This window comes from Fundulus heteroclitus, unplaced genomic scaffold (genome assembly GCF_011125445.2).
Source record: "Fundulus heteroclitus isolate FHET01 unplaced genomic scaffold, MU-UCD_Fhet_4.1 scaffold_411, whole genome shotgun sequence".
NCBI classification, from domain to species: domain Eukaryota; kingdom Metazoa; phylum Chordata; class Actinopteri; order Cyprinodontiformes; family Fundulidae; genus Fundulus; species Fundulus heteroclitus.
In genome coordinates this window covers 89353-110561 of record NW_023396826.1, presented here as the reverse complement: position 1 = coordinate 110561, position 21209 = coordinate 89353, and the positions used below count along the sequence as shown (strand labels likewise).

At 38.7% G+C, this 21209-nt stretch overlaps 1 long non-coding RNA gene across 2 annotated transcripts; it reads left to right on the top strand.

Moving 5' to 3' along the window:
* The first annotated feature begins 12346 nt into the window (after positions 1–12346).
* Positions 12347–20545, top strand: LOC118560291. 2 transcript variants are annotated; one of them, XR_004929254.1, is made up of 3 exons: positions 12347–12521; positions 18593–18752; positions 19839–20545. It is a non-coding gene; the product is annotated as an uncharacterized LOC118560291 (long non-coding RNA). The 2 variants fall into 2 exon arrangements; XR_004929253.1 differs by lacking the exon at positions 12347–12521 and having other exon boundaries at positions 18452–18752.
* Positions 20546–21209: the final 664 nt, after the last annotated feature.

The window sequence follows — 21209 nt, the reverse complement described above, 5'->3', positions numbered from 1 at the left end:
TGATCATTGGTTTCTAGCTGAAGCGACTGAAGCCTGTGGCTAACTTTTGATCTCTCCTCTATTGGTCCAAATATTATTACTTCAGTTTTGTTTTTATTCAATTGAAGAAAGTTTTGACACAACTCCAGCAAGATGTGCACCAACAATTTGTCCCTCCTTTGAACTCACCCATGTCACCCATAATGTTGTGTGCATTGCAATATTTTGAGCAAAACTATGCTCTTACCCTGCTAATTGGACCTTCACACTCTGCTCTTATTGGTTTCATGTGGCAATTAATGATGATTGGCCACCAGCTGGTCCAATTTAGCCATGAAACCTCCCACACTAAAATGAGAGGTGTTTCAGTTTCATTGTCAACCCCTGATATATTGTATTTCACTTACTGAATTGAGTTACTGAAATAATTGTCTATACTTTTATTTATTAAGATTTATGTTAGTGTTTATGTAAGGCAGAGGTTACAAATGTAAACGTTTCAATCAACCTTTTGTGGACCGTTTTGCCTTTTCTTCTTTCTTCTATTAAAAAACGGCTCTAAGAGAAGAGGTGGAAACGACGCCCCCAAAATGACGCTTGTGCCAAAAGTGGTATTACATAAGTAGTGGTTTAGGACTACCGTAAGCAAATGAATGGGAAACGTTGACCGTCGGCTGTCGCCAATTAGCTCATTAGCTGCGTCTCAGATCGAAATACGCAGTTTGCAGCTCTGCAGACGCAAAGTTTTCCCGGTCGGCAGGTTTTGATCAAGACAAATCCTTTTCACTCAGAAGGTTTGATTTAAAATCCCCAAGCGATGAGAGACCGACCAAGGAACTCGGAAGCTTTGCCTTTGACGGTCACGCCCACCACCAGGCGGGCGCCTTCTTCAACTTCTTCAGAAGTTGAACGATTCTAGTTATGCGCCCGCCTATGCATTGAAAATGCATGGCGGAGGCCTTATGTTATGCACCTAATAAGGATTTCTTTATTATTAGGCGCCCGCCTATGCATTGAAAATGCATGGCGGAGGCCTTATGTTATGCACCTAATAAGGGTCCATCACCGTTAATACAGGCCGAACCGTAGGGTCTACCCCCACATACTATACATCAAAACGTTCGTCTCGACGCCGTGAAGCGGGCTTTTTGTACTTGACGCCATTTAAAGTTACCGTGGTGACAAAATTAACCAAAAACCACTTCTCAAAACCACTTCCTAGACACAGTTGACCTCGCAAAAATACAGACCTCAGCATGGCACTTTTTTTTGGTACAGTGGTTTAGGTGTTGGACTGGTGCACCAAAGGTCGCAGGTTCGCAACCCGCTGGGGGTACCCAATATTTTTTATTTATTTTTTACAAGTAACAAATAAACAATGTGAACAACTGATATAAATGAATGAATGATGAAAAAATTGCAACAGCAAGAACTACCCCCCCGCCAATACAGCACCACTCACCTGTGGGAAATGGCACTACACACCATTTTTGTCAAATGTTGAGTTCTGGGCCCAGATTTGGTGAGGCTTAGTTGCTAAAGGAGGCCGATCTGACACATGGCCTTTGGTGAGCTTTGGTGACATTAAGTATTGGCACCCTTTTTTGAGGAACTTCCCAGTACAGGATTTGGACCAAACTAACAGAGTACAATCACCCGGTGATACTGGACACAACCATGTTAGCAGCTAACGCTTAACATGTTGCTAACGGAAGTAGCTCTAGGAAGGTCTCACCAACTTCTGCTTCACAGAGTTTGTACTTCCTTTAGTAGTTTGTAATGCCTTTATCATTTTTATTCACATATTTTATTTTTTTCATGCTACATTGAAGTATTTAATCATGTTTTAATAACACCAATTTTCCATGCTGCTTGGATGCAGACCTTCTCCTGTCGGCTGGTTTTGACGAAGACAAATCCTTTTCACACTCAGAAGATTTGATTTAAAATCCCCAAGCGATAGAAGCCTACGACCAAGGAACTCGGAAGCTTTGCCTTTGACGGTTACGCGCACCACCAGGCGGGCGCCTTCTTCAACTTCTTCAGAAGTTGAACGTTTCTAGTTAGGCGCCCGCCTATGCATTGAAAATGCATGGCGGAGGCCTTATGTTATGCACCCAATAAGGATTTCTTATTAGGCGCCCGCCTATGCATTGAAAATGCATGGCGGAGGCCTTATGCTATGCACCTAATAAGGGTTTCTTTATTATTATTATTATTAGGCGCCCGCCTATGCATTGAAATGCATGGCGGAGGCCTTATGCTATGCACCTAATAAGGGTTTCTTTATTATTATTATTATTAGGCGCCCGCCTATGCATTGAAAATGCATGGCGGAGGCCTTATGTTATGCACCTAATAGGGTTTCTTTATTAGGCGCCCGCCTATGCATTGAAAATGCATGGCGGAGGCCTTATGCTATGCACCTAATAAGGGTTTCTTTATTATTATTATTATAGTACCGTTAATACAGCCCGAACCGTAGGGTCTACCCCCACATACTATATATCGAAACGTTGGTCTCGACGCCGCGATCAGGGCTTTTTGTACTTGACGCCGTTTCGACTTACATTTGGAACAAAATTCGCAAAAAACACTTCTTAACACAATTGACCTCTCAATAAAGCTCGGCTGAGCACGACACTGGTGTTTTTGGTCGAGTGGGTTAGGGTCGGGCTGCAAAGCAGAAGATCGAAAGTTCAAATCCAAACTGTGCCAATTTAGAGAATTACATTTTCACCCAATATTTCATTTCCCTTTGGCTTTAAAAAACGATTTTTCAATTTAAATCAATACAGTTCACCTCATGCCTTTAACTTTTTTATTCACATATTTTATTTTTTCATGCTACATTGAAGTATTTAATCATGTTTTAATAACACTAATTTTCCATGCTGCTTCGATGCAGACCCTTCTCCCTGTTGGCTGTTGTGGCTCATTAGCAGCCTCATTTGTCTGCGGTCTGCTTGTCATTCACACAGAACAATAAACCCGTGCCAGCCGACATGAGTTTTACAAACGGCAAAGCTTTGTCTTAAGCCTAGTAACGTGCCTCTACTCGCGCTGCGTTCTCAGACCAGTGTGATGCGTTCCCCGAGCGTCTGAAAGCTGCATCAGGAGCATGGGACATTTCTAATTACAATAATATATATATTTTTTACAAGTAACAATTAAATACTTGAACCACTGGTATAAATGAATGATGATAAAGGAATTTATTTAACATGTTTTGGGACAGTTGTATTCAGACGTTTTAAGAAAACATTAAAGTATTTTAGGATTGTTTATTAATTTATTTATATTATACTTAATCTCCCTCCTTTTCCTGTATAATCCTGCCTCAAGCATTTCGCTGGCTCTCCTATTATTGTAAACTTTGTAATGTAACGAGAGTTCAGGGACATCCTACAATCAGGCTTAGGCTACTGGAGGACATCAGGGCCAGTTTTTCTCACTCTACTGATTTCTACTGTTCTCCAGTTTTGCATTGCATTGCATTGAAATGAAAGTCACATTTCCTGCCACAGTTGTTTGCTGCTTCTCCACCGAAGCCAGGCCTGCAAGCTCTCCACCATCAGCCATCACTTATCAGTTACCCTCCTTCACTGCCTTGAATTTTAGTCATACTCAAAAACTGCTAGTTGAAAGAATAATTAATTTCATTATTATTTTCTGTTTAAATATCCAGTCATATTCACTGAATTAGAACATCTTTTTAGAATGTTTTTTAGTCTGAAAATGACAAGTACCGTGTGAAATTAACCTTAATGCAGGTACCAAACTTGTCCTTAAACCCACAATAATTGTATTTATTTTACTACTATAATGTACTATTTTAATCTTAAATCTTATTTTTATTAGTTGGGATGGCTGCCAGCACAACACTGCATTATGTCCTCGTGACAGAAATCATCGCTAGAAAAAATGCATTATCATCATTCAACAATGATTACTGAAAAAGACGTACTTCGTTCCTGCAGTTCCTATACTGTCCACGAGTGGCGCTGTGTGAGCAGACAACAAGCAGTACTCATTTGAGTTCCGGGTCAGAGGTGAACTCCTCCGTCTTGTGGCTGCTATTGCTTGCTGTGCTGTGCTGTGCTGCCGTTTTTCCTAAAATTACTGAAGGATATTGTTGAATCAAGTCCAATTTACCCAGACGAAGGGTGTTCCATTGGGTGTTTTCCTTGCAACTACGTGACGGTGAGTCGTTTATTTTGTGGTCGGTTTTATATTATGGTAGAAAATGCGGTGGCAAGGCTACACGGCACTGAGGGATGGAAGAGCTGCGTGAAGCTGACACCCCCACCCACAGAAAAAACTCCGTTAAATAGACGGAATGGTTAGTGCTTCGCTTGTGCAGGTTTGTGCCGTTAAAATTAGCGTTTTGTCCTGTTTTGGTTTTGAAGATATTAAAGAATATTTGTTAAGGTCATCCAGAATTCACCATCTCACCCATTTTGCTTCAAATCCGATCAAAACTGGGCTACTTTTTTTAGTGCTTCGTTTGTGCAGGTTTGTGCCGTTAAAATTATCGTTTGTGCTGCTTTGGTTTCGGAGATATTATGAATTTTAATTTCAACCGATGACGTCATCCCCAGCCCGCCGCTTCAAAATAAAGTGCTACGTTAAATCATATGTTATTGCCGTCACTGGAAAAAACGTAAGTCTTTTAATATATTTCTACTGATAAATCAGTAACATTACTATGAAGTTGTGTCATCTACCGAGCCTCCCCCCACCCCCACCCCCCCTACAGCATTCTTATAAAATGATTTAATATATCCTGCTTATTGGCAAAGATCTCTTGGGACACATGTTTTTGTTTGTTTTTTTAGTTTCCTGACTGAGGGGAGAGGCTGGAACAGTCTCTGTGCAGGATGGCTGGCGTCCTTAATGATGTTCCTCATTTGTGTAAAAAGATGTGGTCAGATCTACCGTTTGGTCTCAAACACTTTTCTCAAGAAAGCAGTTATTAATTTTTATATTTTTCTTTTATCATGCAAGTGTTTTAGCTGCTATTGTAAAATGTGTGTTATATTGTTTTGTACTTTATTCCTGAATAAATATTGCGATTTATTTTGTCTCATTTAAAGAACTTTACTTTAGATAGCAATGTCAAGTGACATTGCCAAAAAAGGCATTTCATTTATTAGAATGTTCAACTGTTTTCATAAAGTCTATTTTTCCTAATCAGAAGGGTTTATTCTTCTTTGGGAGTATAATGTTTATAACATTTTCAAACAATAACTTGGTTATAGTTGATCTTAGTAGTCATAGTTCATTACTCCTCTGAATTAATTAGAATAGCAAACCTTTATTGCTCTACAATAGGGAGATTTGGGGGTGTCTGCACCTAACAAAAGGGCAATTAAAGTATACAGGCTTATATAACGCAGAAAACATACCCAAACTAAAATCAATAACAGAAAAACTGCAAAAAATAAATCACACTGGTCAGCCTATAAAGTATAACAACATTAAAATTCATAATATCTCCGAAACCATAGTAGCACAAACGTTAATTTTAACGGCACAAAGATGCACAAACACAGCACTAAAGAAGTTGACCACTCTGGTTTGCCTTGGCTCCAGCTCAGCCCCAGCAAAGGATTAACAATGTAGCGCTTTATTTTGCAGCGGCGACCTGTGGTGACGTCACCGGCCGGAATTAAAACTTATATTATCTGCGAACCAAAGCAGCATAAACGCTAATTTTAACGGCACAAATTTGCACAAACGAAGCACTAAAGAAGTTGACCAGCTTGGTTGGATTCAAAGCAAAATGATGGGATGGTGAACTCTAGATGAACTTAACAAATATTCTTTAATATCTTCAAAACCAAAACAGCACAAACGCTAATTTTAACGGCACAAATGTGCACAAACCAAGCACTAACCATTCCGTCTATTTAACTGAGTTTTTTCTGTGAGTGGGGTGTCAGCATCTGACACATGGCCTCTGGTGAGCTTTGGTGACATTAAGTATTGGCACCCTTTTTGAGGAACTTCCCAGTACAGGATTTGGACCAAACTAACAGAGTACAATCACCCCGGTGATACTGGACACAACCATAGACATACATAAAGAGTAGACCCCGCATCGACCGCTCTCGCCTATAGGCGCTGACGAGATTTAGGGGCGCCATCTTGGGGCGGTCGACAACTCCGCTCAGTCTAATGTGTTAACCAGGTGCAGAATCAATTTTATAATCAACTATAACTCGGTTTAATGTTGAACAAATTTTCACATTTGTTTAGCTTAAAACTTTAAAACTATAAGCTATTATAACAAATGGTCCAGTGCGTTTAAATAATTCTTAGTGGGGTTAAAAGTAATAGAATATTCTGACATGATGTATGTATGTTTCAAAACACAGCCACGCACACATTTTTTATAATTTTTTTATTGCTATATAAACAAAACACATTTGTACATGTACATATGTACATATACTTCCCAAAAAGAACCCGTGATGGGCGAAATCTGTAAAGTAGTAACCTTTATTTTTTTTTACAATTATTATATACAATTAAATACACTATAGATATTGAAACCATAGAACAAAACCTTTTTACCGGCCCAAGCATTTGTTTAACAAATGAAAGTACTATATAAACGTTTTTTTTTATTATTATTTACAAATAAGCTGTAAACTAATAATTTTAATCAATACGAACTGAGGCTTCAAATTGCGGAGATCAGCGTGGCCCACCGCGACCCGAGTCATTGGATTAGAACGGGAGAAAATTAAAAATTATTATAAAAAAAATACAAGTACAGTAGGACAAATAGTGGACTCGTGTGTATTTTCACTGCTCTTTTGACTGAGGCGCTGCATCCGTGGACTCCGGTCTGTAGTGTTTTTTTCTTCTAAAGCCCGCGGTGCAGGTGAGTTTTTTTTTCGAGAGAAGAACACCTTTTTATCGGTAGTTGTCACTCTTTTTTTCAAAAAAGATTCTTATAAACCGACACGCCACCTGATGAGAACTGTAAGGAACGGCTCATCAATGCAAATCCGTGAAGCAGCGAGACCGTGAAAGGTTGAACCGCAATATAGCGAGGGTTCACTATACTATATATATATATATATATATATATATATATATCTAGATATATATATATATATATATATATATATATATATATATAATATATATATATATATATGCTGTTTATTCACTAATGTCTAACAACAACTTTGTATCTCCTAGTATTAGAAAACTCTACATTCTGATCAAAAATATAAACAATGTCTTTTTCATCTTGCTTGTGAAAAGTTATCCCTCGAGCCCTGACATAAATAATCCCTCGATTTAAAACAAAAATGAGCCGCACAGTGCTGAGGCATCATTAGTGTGAGCTTGAATCAGCAGGATTAGGTATCAAGTCGACCGCCCCAAGGTGGCGCCCGTAATTCCTGCGCAGCGACAGTCAATGCGGGGGTCTACTCTTATATTATGTCTATGGACACAACCATGTTAGCGGCTAACGCTAGCATGTTGCTAACCGGAAGTAGCTCTAGGAAGGTCTCACCAACTTCTGCTTCACAGAGTTTGTACTTCCTTTAGTAGTTTGTAATGCCTTTAACATTTTTATTCACATATTTCATTTTTTCATGTTACATTGAAGTATTTAATCATGTTTTAATAACACCAATTTTCCATGCTGCTTGGATGCAGACCTTCTCCTGTCGACTGTTTTTTTTTGGGGAGGCTTAGTTGCTAAAGGAGGCCGATCTGACACATGGCCTCTGGTGAGCTTTGGTGACATTAAGTATTGCCACCCTTTTTGAGGAACTTCCCAGTACAGGATTTGGACCAAACTAACAGAGTACAATCACCCGGTGATACTGGACACAACCATAGACGTATATAAAGAGTAGACCCCGCATCGACCGCTCTCGCCTATAGGCGCTGACGAGATTTAGGGGCGCCATCTTGGGGCGGTCGACAACTCCGCTCAGTCTAATGTGTTAACCAGGTGCAGAATCAATTTTAATCAACTATAACTCGTTTAATGTTGAACTAATTTTCACATTTGTTTAGCTTAAAACTTTAAAACTATAGCTATTATAACAAATGGTCCAGTGCGTTTAAATAATCTTAGTGGGGTTAAAAGTAATAGAATATTCTGACATGATGTATGTATGTTTCAAAACACAGCCACGCACACATTTTTTATAATTTTTTTATTTCTATATAAACAAACACATTTGTACATGTACATATGTACATATACTTCCCAAAAAGAACCCGTGATGGGCGAAATCTGTAAAGTAGTAACCTTTATTTTTTTTACAATTATTATATACAATTAAATACACTATAGTATATTGAAACCATAGAACAAAACCTTTTTACCGGCCCAAGCATTTGTTTAACAAATGAAAGTACTATATAAACGTTTTTTTTTTTATTATTATTTACAAATAAGCTGTAAACTAATAATTTTAATCAATACGAACTGAAGGCTTCAAATTGCGGAGATCAGCGTGGCCCACCGCGACCCGAGTCATTGGATTAGAACGGGAGAAAATTAAAAATTATTATAAAAAAAATACAAAGTACAGTAGGACAAATAGTGACTCGTGTGTATTTCACTGCTCTTTTGACTGAGGCGCTGCATCCGTGACTCCGGTCTGTAGCGTTTTTTTCTTCTAAAGCCCGCGGTGCAGGTGAGTTTTTTTTTTCGAGAGAAGAACACATTTTATCGGTAGTTGTCACTCTTTTTTTCAAAAAAGATTCTTCTAAACCGACACGCCACCTGATGAGAACTGTAATGAACGGCTCATCAATGCAAATCCGTGAAGCAGCGAGACCGTGAAAGGTGAACCGCAATATAGCGAGGGTTCACTATATATATATATATATATATATATATATATATATATATATATATATATATATATATATATATATATATATATATATATATATATATATATATGCTGTTTATTCACTAATGTCTAACAACAACTTTGTATCTCCTAGTATTAGAAAACTTACATTCCGATCAAAAATATAAACAATGTCTTTTCATCTTGCTTGTGAAAAGTTATCCCTCGAGCCCTGACATAAATAATCCCTCGATTTAAACAAAAATGAGCCGCACAGTGCTGAGGCATCATTAGTGTGAGCTTGAATCAGCAGGATTAGGTATCAAGTCGACCGCCCCAAGGTGGCGCCCGTAATTCCTGCGCAGCGACAGTCAATGCGGGGTCTACTCTTATATTATGTCTATGGACACAACCATGTTAGCGGCTAACGCTTAGCATGTTGCTAACCGGAAGTAGCTCTAGGAAGGTCTCACCAACTTCTGCTTCACAGAGTTTGTACTTCCTTTAGTAGTTTGTAATGCCTTTAACATTTTTATTCACATATTTCATTTTTTCATGTTACATTGAAGTATTTAATCATGTTTTAATAACCCCAATTTTCCATGCTGCTTGGATGCAGACCTTCTCCTGTCGACTGTTTTTTTTGGGGAGGCTTAGTTGCTAAAGGAGGCCGATCTGACACATGGCCTTTGGTGAGCTTTGGTGACATTAAGTATTGGCCACCCTTTTTGAGGAACTTCCCAGTACAGGATTTGGACCAAACTAACAGAGTTAAATCACCCGGGGATACTGGACACAACCATGTTAGCAGCTAACGCTTAACATGTTGCTAACCGGAAGTAGCTCTAGGAAGGTCTCACCAACTTCTGCTTCACAGAGTTTGTACTTCCTTTAGTAGTTTGTAATGCCTTTATCATTTTTATTCACATATTTCATTTTTTCATGCTACATTGAAGTATTTAATCATGTTTTAATAACACCAATTTTCCATGCTGCTTGGATGCAGACCTTCTCCTGTCGGCTGGTTTTGACAAAGACAAATCCTTTTCACACTCAAAAGATTTGATTTAAAATCCCCAAGTGATAAAAGCCTACGACCAAGGAACTCGGAAGCTTTGCCTTTGACGGTTACGCGCACCACCAGGCGGGCGCCTTCTTCAACTTCTTCAGAAGTTGAACGTTTCTAGTTATTATTATTATTATTATAGTACCGTTAATACAGCCCGAACCGTAGGGTCTACCCCCACAAACTATATATCAAAACGTGCGTCTCGACGCCGCGATCAGGGCTTTTTGTACTTGACGCCGTTTCGACTTACAGTTGGAACAAAATTCGCAAAAAACACTTCTTAACACAATTGACCTCTCAATAATGCTCGGCTGAGCACGACACTGTTGTTTTGGTCGAGTGGGTTAGGTGTCGGGCTGCAAAGCAGAAGATCGAAAGTTCAAATCCAAGCTCTGCCAATTTTAGAGAATTACATTTTCACCCAATATTTAATTTCCCTTTGGCTTTAAAAAACGATTTTTCAATTTAAATCAATACAGTTCACCTCATGCCTTTAACTTTTTTATTCACATATTTTATTTTTTCATGCTACATTGAAGTATTTAATCATGTTTAATAACATCAATTTTCCATGCTGCTTCGATGCAGACCTTCTCCTGTTGGCTGTTGGCTCATTAGCAGCCTCATTTGTTGTGGTCTGTTGTCATTCACACAGAACAATAAACCGTGCCAGCCGACATGAGTTTTACAAACGGCAAAGCTTTGTCTTAAGCAGAAACGTGCCTCTACTCCGCGCTGCGTTCTCAGACCAGTGTGATGCGTTCCCGAGCGTCAGAAAGCTATGTTGCATTCAGGAGCATGGGACATTTCTAATTTACAATATTTTTTTTTTTTTTACAAGTAACAATTAAATAACTTGAACAACTGGTATAAGTGAATGATGATAAAGGAATTTATTTAACATGTTTTGGGACAATTTGTATTCAGACGTTTTAAGAAAACATTAAAGTATTTTATGTATTGTTTATTAATTAATTTCATATTAATACTTAATCTCCTCCTTTTCCTGTCAAATCCTGCCTCAATCATTTCGCTGTCTCTCCTTATTATTGTAAACTTTGTAATGTAACGAGAGTTCAGTGACATCCTACAATCAGGCTTAGGCTACTGGAGGATATCAGTGCCAGTTTTTCTCACTCTACTGATTTCTACTGTTGTCCAGTTTTGCATTGCATTGCATTGAAATGAAAGTCACATTTCCTGCCACACTTGTTTGCTGCTTCTCCACCGAAGCCAGGCCTGCAAGCTCTCCACCATCAGTCATCACTTATCAGTTACCCTCCTTCACTGCCTTGAATTTTAGTCATACTCAAAAACTGCTAGTTGAAAGAATAATTAATTTCATTATTATTTTCTGTTTAAATATCCAGTCATATTCACTGAATTAGAACATCTTTTTAGAATGTTTTTTAGTCTGAAAATGACAAGTACCTTTTGAAATTAACCCTAATGCAGGAACCAAACTTGTCCTTAAACCACAATAATTGTATTTATTTTACTACTATAATGTACTATTTTAATCTTAAATCTTATTTTTATTAGTTGGGATGGCTGCCAGCACAACACTGCATTATGTCCTCGTGACAGAAATCATCGCTAGAAAAATGCATTATCATCATTCAACAATGATTACTGAAAAAGACATACTTCGTTCCTGCAGTTCCTATACTGTCCACGAGTGGCGCTGTGTGAGACAACAAGCAGTACTCTTTGAGTTCCGGGTCAGAGGTGAACTCCTCCGTCTTGTGGCTGCTATTGCTTGCTGTGCTGCCGTTTTTCCTAAATTACTGAAGGATATTGTTGAATCAAGTCCAATTTACCCAGACGAAGGGTGTTCCATTGGGTGTTTTCCTTGCAACTACGTGATGGTGAGTCGTTTATTTAATGTCGGTTTTATATTTTGGTAGAAATGCGGTGGCTAGGCTACGCCACTGAGCTATATGCTACACGTATTGGCATCTTAAAAATGGTCTTATAAGCTTAAAAGATCATTCTACTATTGTTGACTTTGTGGCCGAATACAAGATATGTTCTCAAAGCGTTAATAAGCCCTTTGATTTTTCAACATTTTGTCTTTTAGGATAATTTTAAGTTACTTTTCATAAAATTTGTCAATGGCCTATGGAAGTCTGGAGGGATGGCAGTAAAAGCCTAACAGCAGCGCGATCTCTCCTCGGCTGCAGCGCCGGTAAAGAGCTGCGTGAAGCTGACACCCCACCCACAGAAAAAAACTCAGTTAAATAGACGGAATGGTTAGTGCTTCGTTTGTGCCGTTAAAATTAGCGTTTCTGCTGTTTTGGTTTTGAAGATATTAAAGAATATTTGTTAAGGTCATCCAGAGTTCACCATCTCCCTATTTTGCTTCGAATCCGATCAAACTGGGCTACTTTTTTAGTGCTTCGTTTGTGCCGTTAAAATTAACATTTGTGCTACTTTGGTTTCGGAGATATTATGAATTTTAATTTCAGCCGATGACGTCATTCCAGACCGCCGCTTCAAAATGTGCTACGTTTTTCTTTCTTTGCTGGTGCTGAGCTGGATCCGAAGCAAACCGCAGTGGACTACTTTTTCAACACGCAGTGACCATTTCGAAGAAGAATGTTTTGAACATGACATGAGAGTGAGGATTTTCGGTAAGTTGATTTCTCCTCCGCTGCAGCGCCGGTAAAGCCGTGCTGCAGCGGAGCGCGCGCGCGCACACACACACGCACACACACACGCACACACACACACACACACACACACACACACACACACATATAAACTGTAGGACCCGACAGAGTTTGCCCTGGAAATAAGTACGGCTGGATTCCGTCAAAAGTCCGGTTTCTGTCAAGAAACTCTTCTAAAAAAATCCATATCGCTATCAGATGATGATAGCTCCTCGCAAGGACGTGAAGAGACTGTTGGAGGGGCAGGTGCTCAAAGTTAAAAGAGGGCGCATGGGGCACGGATTTAAAACACGATACAGAAACATACCTTGCTATACAACCGGCTGAACTGTACCAACCCTTACTATAAAGAATGTAACATGGAATCAAGGGCGTAGGTTTGATTTGAACTTTGGTAGGGACACTATTGGTCCAAAGCTTCATTGGTCCTACACAATATGCATGCTCCTATTTTTTGATGCTTGATTTGAGCATTAGGATGCGTTTTGCCTGTCTAAAAAGAAAAGGCAGCATTATTTGCTACATTTATACAAATTTTATAAGCACGACACACACTATATGCTGTTTGTTTATCTTTAAAGCATCACAGGATCTGATCAATGTCGAATTGGGACTTTTTCCCACTTTGAAAAAGTTTGCATTTGAACTTACCAGCAACAGAGACAGATGGTAAATACGTGCCTATTAAACCAAATATATTCAAAATATGTCTGTTGTCTAGATATATCCTGTATTTTATTTTGAAGATATAGAAATGTGCAGAGATAAACCCCACTCTTATTCTTCTTTTAAATCTAAGAAACTCTGTCAGCATCATAAAACACAGCAAAATTATACATTCAAGGGACTGCAAATAAATGTATTGTATTTACTTTGCACTGGAAGTAGAAGTGTCACTGACACTGACAGCATTTCAAATTTTAAATTCAAACTTCAACAAATGTACAATTGCACTGTAGTTACTCTTTTTAGCCCATTTCATGTAATTTATCTTAACATTCCAAACACATTTCTTACATCATATATCTGAAGTGTAGATAACAGCTTCTCCTTACCAACATCCTCTCAGACAACTAATTATTTCCCTAACAATAGTGAGATTTCAATGTTTAAATGTGCAGTAAATCTTAATACATAAGGAGCATGGAGGACCCAATACTGTACTTTAAGTAAGATTAGTGACACCAAGACTGAGTTGTCACATGAGTGGTTGTCCATTTCATTATTGAAATGAGAACATATTAATATACTATTGGGATATACTAGTAAGACTATTAAAGAACAGCAGATTAATCTTTAAGATATGTAAAGGCCTATATTAAATTAATTTTGCAACCACATCAATAGATTCAATAATTTTTTCTTTTTGTCTTATTAAAATTGGTGGGGGTGTCGGCGACGTTGCAGCGTAAACAGGGGCGTAATGCAGCCGCTGTCGGGTGAACATTATTGCACACTGATAGCGCAAAGAAAACTAAAATGATGCGGCTTGCTGCTGCTGCAGCGCATTGACTCTGCTTCTCCCGGCACCGTCTAGCGATCACCACCTCCCCTCCGCCGCTATTTAAGTAGAACAATGACCAGTGCAAAATTAAGTTCTATTTACCGAAGATGAAGTGTAGACTGCACATTCTGTTGTAGTATGATGGCTCCCACAGTCCATTGAGATTGTCTGCCTGCATCCTTTTCATGGATATTATTAATTTCTTTCTTCTTTCCTCGTCCTTTGGTAAATGACAGAAACGTACATCCGACGATTTGGAATGCCTCTGTGTGCAACCGGGAGCACAACAAGTCGTAGACATTGTTTAGATTCCAAAAATAAACTAACTAAAAGTACGTTCTAAACACCCGTTTTGTAATGATAGTAGACGGGAACAGTTCTGCTTTTGCCTACCCGCGGGACCCGGATGTGGCGCGGACGTCACGCATGACGTCACACGTGAACTGGTCTATAGTGCATCGTGACAAACAGAGCGTTGGGACTTGCTCAACAGCGGGTCCGCTGAGTGACATCACAAAATGGGAGGTGACAGTACTATTCTGGAACAAGATGGGTTCCTCCACATAAACATGATTAAAAGAAAATTATTCTTAACTAAAAAAAACATATAATTTATTGCACAGTAATGTAGTAGTTTTTATATTTAAAGTACTTTCAGCAGTTTGATTTCTGATTTTGACCGGACTTCTCCTTTAAGCAGAAACGTGCCTCTACTCAGCGCTGGTTCTCAGACCAGTGTGATGCGTTCGCGAGCGTCAGAAAGCTATGGTGCATTCAGGAGAATAAGACATTTCTAATTTACAAGGAAAGGCACATAAAACCAAACACAGCCCGAACCGTAGTGTCTACCCCCACAAACTATATATCAAAACGTGCGTCTCGATGCCGTGAAGTGTGCTATTTGTACTTCACTCCATTTCCAGTTACCATGGCAACGAAATTAGCGAAAAACCACTATTGCCTGTTTAAAGTTTGTTCTGTTTTTTCAGTTAATAAATATGTTTATGTCAATGTCAGAAGTGCCTTTTTGGGGCTAAAGACAAAATAACCAAAGCTGTTGATCTGTGATCGACAGTACTCCATTGCAAAAAGTTATATATTACAATATACATGCTAAATTATGGGAAAACCACAAGGAAAGCAACTTAAAAAATCCAAATAAACAACAAATGTAACAAAACAGAAAAAGCAGTGCAAGCCTCTAAGTAAACTAGGAGTTTATTTCACAAGTGCACAATGATAGAAAAAGGCTTCTTTTAAAATCGTTGCCAACTTTGGAACAGTGCTTGTAATGGTTTCATTCTAGGGCCCCACAATTCCTAGCAATGCAAGGGAGAACCACCCATGCAGATAAAGACAGCAAACATTGAAAATGGAAACATAAGCTTGTTGTTGCTAAGTATCTGGTTGCTACAACTTCCAGAAGGTGTAGGTTTTGTTTGTGTCACATTAACATATTTAAATATTATGTTGAGCACACCTTTTTGTTATATGTTACCCATAAACACATTGAATCTGGTACAGAAATGTCCAGTGCTGAAATGGCTGCAGACTTTCCGGGCTGGGCTCTATAGTCACCACAGGTGCTGTCCAGTGCCTAATCCAATGAGACTCTGAGTGCTAATGGAGGTAAGGCCCTGTCTTAAGTTTTGACCCGTGGCAAAAGGTTAAATACTAAAATATTGGAAAATCTTGGGGTATTTGTCTTACCTTCCACAGTGTCAGCACACTGATTCAATTGGTTTTAGTGTCTTCCCTGTGTTGTTTTCTGATGTTTCTTTAATGACAACAGTTTACATAGAAGACAGACATTTTGCCTTCCTGCACACAAATCTTTTTTCAAACACTTGTATCAAACCTCTGCTTAAGAAGAACCTCTAAAAACATTTGATTTAAAATCCCCAAGCAATAAAAGCCTACAACCAAGGATAATTTTTAAACAACCAAAGATATTTGAAATAAGCAGCATTCGATCTGAACAGCTTACAATTTCCTTTCCACCACATACAGAGAGAGACACATTTATAATTCTTACAAGCTCTTAACAGATATACCTTACACCCTACAAAAGCTCAGCCTAACCAACACTCAGAAGCTTTGCCTTTAACGGTTACGCACACCACCAGGCGGGCGCCTTCTTCAACTTCTTCAGAAGTTGAACGTTTCTAGTTATTATTATTGTTTATTAATATTCCGTCACCGTTAATACAGCCCGAACCGTAGGATCTACCCCCACATACTATATATCGAAACGTTCGTCTCGACGCCGCGATCAGGGCTTTTTGTACTTGACGCCATATCGACTTAGGGTTGGAACAAAATTCGCAAAAAAACACCGAAAAATGGTCATTTTCAACCCTCTACTGTGTCGTCATGCTTTCACCTACGAACATCGTTTAGCTTTCAGTTTGTAGATAGATCTTTCAACTATTCAGAAGTGAAAACGGAATGTGCATATCTTTTTTATCGTTTTCTCATCATGCCATTTTCAGTTACCATGGTGACAAAATTCTCCAAAAAACACCAAACTACTCGCTCAATTTTCACTCTACGTGCACAAATTTTACATCAACACGTAGGTATTTCTGTCTGGATTCAGGAAATGTAACCCTCATTGGTGTAGGTCTTTTAGTTTTCTTTCAAATCACCTCAGACCGGCAACAACCCCAAAGTTAAACTTATGCGAAAAAGACCAAACAACTTCAGCCTACTCGCTCAATTTTCACTCTACGTAGACAAATTATACATCAAAACGTAGGTCTTTTTGTCTGGATTCAGAAAATGTAAACCTCATTGGTGTAGGACTTATAGATTTTTTTTCATCACGCCATTTTCACCTACCGTGGTGACAAAATTGTCTAAAAAACAACAAACAACTTTAGCATACTCGCTCAATTTTCGATCTACGTGCACAAATTATACATCAAAACGTAGGTATTTCTGTCTGGATTCAGGAAACGTAACCCTCATTGGTGTACGATTTATAGATTTTTCGCAAATCACCTCAGACCGGCAACAACCCCAAAGTCAAAGTTATGTAAAAAAGACCGAACAACTTCAGCCTACTCGCTCAATTTTCACTCTACGTAGACAAATTATACATCAAAATGTAGGTCTTTTTGTCTGGATTCAGGAAATGTAGCCCTCATTGGTGTACGATTTATAGATTTTTTGCAAATCACCTCAGACCGGCAACAACCCCAAACCCTCCCCAAATTGGCTACAAAGCTGTAGTTGTTGGGATTTTTCCATGCAGCAGAGAGCCAGCCAGGGCCGGTCAAAGCCATAGTCGTACTAAGGGGCCGCTTGGGCCCTCTGGTGTAATGGGGGGGGGAGGGGAGGGGGGGGGGGCTCAAATTATTTTTTTTTATTTATTATTTTTTTTTTTTTTACAAGTAACAATTAAATAACTTGAACAATTGATATAAATGAATGATGATAAATGAATTTGTTTAATTTATTTAATTTATTTTGTATTCACTTCATTCATTGTCCAACCCCTGTATGTGTATATATATATATATATATATATATATATATATATATATATATATATATATATATATATATATATATATATATATATATAAATACATACATATATAAATACATACATACATATATGCACACATACATATGCCTACATGCACATGTACTGACATATATTCACCTGGTGATAGCAGAAGTTCTTCGGATCATTGCACAGGTTATCGCACAGTGAATTACATAGATTATTGCACATTGGTTACAGTTACAGTGCAGCACTGTATAATCTGATAGCAGCAGGAATGAATGACTTGCGGTAGCGCTCCTTTTTACAGACAGGATGTCTAAGTCTGTCACTAAAGGAGCTGCTCAGCTCCTCTACAGTCTGGTGCAGGGGGTGGAAGGTGTTGTCCATGATGGATGTGAACTTGGACAACACCCTCCTCTCAGCTACTTCCTCCGCTGAGTCCAGAGTGCAGCCCAGGACAGAAGTGGCCTTCCTCACCAGCTTATTCAGCCTCATTCTGTCCCGTTCTGCGCTGCCTGGAGCCCAGCAGACGACAGCGTAGAGAAGGGCTGAGGCCACCACAGAGTCATAAAAAGTCTTAAGCAGGGGCCTGCTCACTCCAATGGACCTCAGCCTCCTCAGGAGGTGGAGGCGGCTGTGGCCCTTCTTATACAGAGCGTCGGTGTTATGAGTCCAGTCCAGCTTATTACTGACGTGAACACCCAACAAAAGAGTCCTACGTCTCTGATTTCAGCTTCATAAATGTGAATATTTCTGTTTTCTTTGCTCATTTATGGCAATAAACTGAGTATCTCCATGTTTTGTTGACAGAACAAGAGATTTGGGAAACACTGACATTTTTCAAAATTTTGTAACATTTTATTATTGTAGCAACCAATCAATTAATTGTTTAAAATAATCAATAGATTAATCAACAATGAAAATAATCTAGACCCAGAGTTTGTCTTTGCATCGTGTTTACTCCTGTGAGCTATAAAAATGAATTAGCTTTGAACTGTTTTTGTTCCCCCTTAGGTCACAGCAGTGTCAGAAATTGGTGGGAGGACTGTGGATGAGGCCACGAGATGTATGATGTTCTTCATCATGGACTATGGCCTGTCAAGGCAGTACAACTTTGTGGGCTGGAATGGAAAGTAGGAATTCAGGACTTTAAATCTGTTTGAAGTCATATTTGGTAAGTGCATAATGGATAATAACTGTAATATAGTAACTTTAGGATATTTGTGTCTGTCGAGGGAAATTTATGTATGTTAGGGTTAGGGATAGGGGAAATACAACCCCACCTACAAACAACCGCACCTGGCTTGATGGAGAAACCAGGAGAACAGCTGAGCATCTTTACGATAATGCACTTTTACTTTCGCCCTCTGGGGGAGCCTCGCTGGAAAATCAACCCCGGTTGCATAGTATACCTTTAACTGGGACTAGTTTGTGGTCAAGTATTAATTGAGGTAACGGCAGTATACCTGTATGAATTGAAATTTAAATCTTGCGCTCCAAGCAAATAAGCACGCACACATGCGCTAGAAATCAGAAAGAGGAAAGGCGGGATTTAAGGCAGTAATACCAATGAGAGTTAAGTTTAAAAAAATGCACAGAGCACAGTCACGTGTGCTGCCGATTTAAAGGGGCATGCAGTCAGACAGCGGCAGCAGCAGCCGCGGAGCTGCGAGAGGAGAAGAAGGGAAAAGTGAGGCACGTTATGTGGATCATGTAACCGTGCCACGGTAACTGTGGCAATTTAGATCTAAATTATTTTTATTTTGGACATGCACACACACACACATAAAAAAAACACTGACAAAAGGGCACTTTGGGCATCAAGGGGCAAAGGGGCGGGTGACCAAGCCCCCCGCCCCCCTCTGCACGTCCCTGCTGTTAGCTGTGATATCACTTCTGTCTTCCTCAGCCAAACCGGCGCCTTTCAGTTTTTTTCAGGTGCGCCCCCTGCTGTCGGGAAGTCTTCTGCTTCTTCTTTTTCTTTATGGATTTTTTTTGGCGGTTGGCACGCAACCAAATGGTGCATTACCGCCACCAACTGGTATGGAGTGTGGATCAGAATGGCCACTTCTTATTTATACTAAACAAAACAAGTCACAATCAAATTAACAAAACAATATAAACAAAACCAAAAAAAGATTTCAAATCCTCTCAATTACATTTATTAATCTAAGATAATGAAAAATAATCACATAACAATTATCTCTGGAGTTTTTCTAAGTATTTCTATTAAATCAAATTGTCTTCTTTTCCTTTTTAGATTTTGGACCATTTCTCTCCTTTCTCTTTCATACTTCCTACAGTATACCATAACGTGTTCAACTGTCTCTTGTTGCTCACAATATTCACATCTGCCATTGTTATGTTTACCTATTTAGAATAATGTATTATTTAATCCTGTGTGCCAAAATCTAAGTCCTGATATAATTGTTTCTTCTCCTAAGTTCTTCCTTGCCCATCTCATTTTTCCCACTCTCCTCTGGATCATGTAAAACCATCTTCTGTTTCTCTTCCTCCCATTGCTTTTGCCACCTTTCCTTCATATTCTGATTAATAATGCTCTTTATTTCCATCTTACTAATTTTAACTGACACATCAATGTCTTTTCTTGTTGTGGCATCTTTTGCAGCCTTATCTGCCATTTCATTTCCTTTAATTCCCATGTGTGCTGGTACCCACAAAAATATGACTGTAATGTCCATCATTTGAATTCTGTATAATGTTTGCTGGATTTCTATCAAAATATCTGGTCTACTGTCTGAGTGTTTTATCGGTAAACTGATTAGTGATGAAGATGAATCTGAACAAATAATCACTCTCAGAGGTCTTATTTCTTCTACCCATTGCATTGCAAACAAAATTGCTAACATTTCTCTTGTGTATACTGATATATTATTACTTGTCCTCTTTCCTACTGTAATATGAAACTCTGGAACAATAAAAGATACTCCTATCTTGTTATCTAAACTTTTTTGATGCATCTGTGTAGATCTGAATGAAACTAGTAAATATTAATATATTCCTGTATTGTATTTGAATAAAAAAAAAAAACCCTGACCTTATTTCCCTTTCGTAATAGTGTTACATCTACTTTAGCTTCAGGTAGTATCCAAGGTTGTACTGCTGTCAGTGGTACTGTTGAACTGAACATTAAATCAGTTAATTCTAATTCCATTGCTTTTTGTCTAACTGTCTACCCAAAGCTTTTTCTCTCCCTCTTCTCCATTTCCCAACAAGATGTTAAAGTGCTCTGTGCTAGATGATCTTCACTATGACCCTGTAAATTAGCCCAATAGTTTAGAGATAACTGAATTCTTCTCAATGTCGGGAAGTCTGAACAACAACAACTCTTAATGCATCACGTGACTTTTGGCACAAATTTACCGCAGCGTGGGTGGGATTGTATCGTAGTTGAGCAGAGGCTGTTTTGTGCGAGCAGAGGCTGTTTTGTGCGAGCAGAGACCATTTTGTACTCGAGGAAAACTTATAAATGATATTTTGAGCGCAAGGTAGGCGGACAGTTTGCAAAACAATTTTTTTTGTGTGAAACATATCTTTTTGTGTGCAAAACAAGTTTTATTTGTGTGCAACACCTTTTTTGTGTACAACCTTTCAGCTGAAGACTTTTAAC